Source organism: Mandrillus leucophaeus, unplaced genomic scaffold, assembly GCF_000951045.1.
Source record: "Mandrillus leucophaeus isolate KB7577 unplaced genomic scaffold, Mleu.le_1.0 Scaffold114, whole genome shotgun sequence".
Classification (NCBI taxonomy): Eukaryota; Metazoa; Chordata; class Mammalia; order Primates; family Cercopithecidae; genus Mandrillus; species Mandrillus leucophaeus.
Genome location: NW_012099654.1, coordinates 2,615,835 through 2,618,017, shown reverse-complemented (window position 1 = coordinate 2,618,017; position 2,183 = coordinate 2,615,835).

The window sequence follows — 2,183 nt, the reverse complement described above, 5'->3', positions numbered from 1 at the left end:
ATCCTTGTGCTCTTTCCTTCAGGGAGGAGATTGTCTAGGTCCAAAATACTTACTGTTTTGCCTTGCATTAGTTGTGGTGTCAGGAAGCAGGGATAGTTCTTATTCCAGCTTTCCACATGAAGTCATCCTGGCCACTTAATCTTCTGGGGCTGTGATGCAATGAAATTCTCTCAGTCTAATGGGTTCAGGCACATCTTTCCTGGGCCAATAGCCAGAAATTGATGTGCTGATTTAGAAGGAGACTGAAAGCACAAAGAATTTTTCAAGCCAAGGGAGAAACAAGAGAACAAAAGAAATACTGCTTCTGTTAATGGCCCTGAGTGAAGATTTTTCCTTAAAATCCCAATGATACTCTACAACGTTTTGAAAGTGATTTATAAGGCTGACAAGGACTGGCTGGGCTTAATGGGGTCATTTGATTTTAATGCCTCAAGTAGGACTGCTTCTATTTTTATTCCAATAAAAGAGCCTGCAACAGTACACATGAGCAAATTTAACAACGTAAATCACGTCTATATGTGATCAATTTAGGAAGAGGGAGTCTTGAGGAGAAAGCCGGACAGACAGTGAGATGGAAGATGTAATTTTAGACAAAATGTGCAACATTCCCATGTCCCTGGAGGTACACAAAAAGCAGAGAAAGCCTTATTTATAGATGTTCCACCTCTGACTCTGAGCTCTAATTTGAGGAACTCACAGACCTGTCTTACTAAATGTATGTCCTTGCTAAGTTCCTGTATTTCCTGCCTTTATCCTGACTTCTTAAGAGTCTTTCTGAATCTGCCTTTGACTAGTAGTATAACCTTGAACAAGTAACTGGACCTCAGCTTCTTTGTCATAAAGTGAGGGCGCTGAAGGAGAAGATCTTTCTCTAAATGGTTTTGTGACTCTCTAAGTTTCCGCAGGAGAAATATTTTTAACTGAAGGAACATTTAGTATCAATAAATTAATCTTTAAGAATGGATTAACCAGAAAAGATTTAAGGTGAGGTATTATTCAGGGTTCTCCAGAGAAACAGAACCAATAGGAAACATATAGCTATGTAAGAGGAGATTTATTATAGAAACTGGCTCACCAGATTATGTAGGCCAACAAGTCCCACCCTATGCCATCAGCAAGCTAGAGAACGAGGACAGCTAGTGGTATAATTCCGTATACGTTCGAAGGCCTGAGAACGAGGAGGCCATTGGTGTAAATTCCAGTCCAAGGCCAAAGGCCTGAGAGCCAGGGGAATCAATGGTGTAACTGACCTGATAAGTGGGCGACTAGTGGAGTAAGTCCCAGGGTCTGAAGGTCTGAGAACCAGGAGCTCCCATGTGTGAGGGCAGGAGAAAATGGATATCCCCACTCAACAAAAGAGAGCAAATTTACCTCTCCTTTGCCTTTTTTGTTCTATTTAGGCCCCCAAAGGATTGGATGATGCCTGCCTACATTTGTGAGGGCAGATCTTCTTTACACAGTCTATCAACTTAAATGCTAATCCCTTCCAGAAACACCCTTACAGACACACTTAGAAACAATATTGACCCGCTATCTGAGCATCCCTTGGCCCAGTCAAGTTAAAACATGAAATTAACCATTTGCAGGTGACTTCTCATCACATTATTGCTCTAGCTTGTATGTATGAGAAGTTTCTTGTTTCCTAGCCCTGTGCCATGGCTACCTTCAACTAAACTGAGGCATGGGCTGAGATTTTAGAGGTTTTTGTTATATATATATACTTTAAGTTCTAGGGTACATGTACACAATGTGCGGGTTTGTTACGTATGTATACATGTGCCGTGTTGTTGTGCTGCACCCATTAACTCGTCATTTACATTTGGTATATCTCCTAATGCTATCCCTCCCCCATCCCCCTCCCCACAATAGGACCTGGTGTGTGATGTTCCCCTTCCTGTGTCCAACTGATCTCATTGTTCAATTCCCACCTATGAATGAGAACATGCGGTGTTTGGTTTTCTTTTCTTGTGATAGTTTGCTGAGAATGATGGTTTCCAGCTGCATCCATGTCTCTACAAAGAACATGAATTCATCCTTTTTATGGCTGCATAGTATTCCATGGTGTATATGTGTCACATTTTCTCAATCCAGTCTGTCATTGATGGACATTTGGGTTGGTTCCAAGTCTTTGCTATTGTGAATAGTGCCGCAATAAACATACGTGTGCATGTGTCTTTATAGCA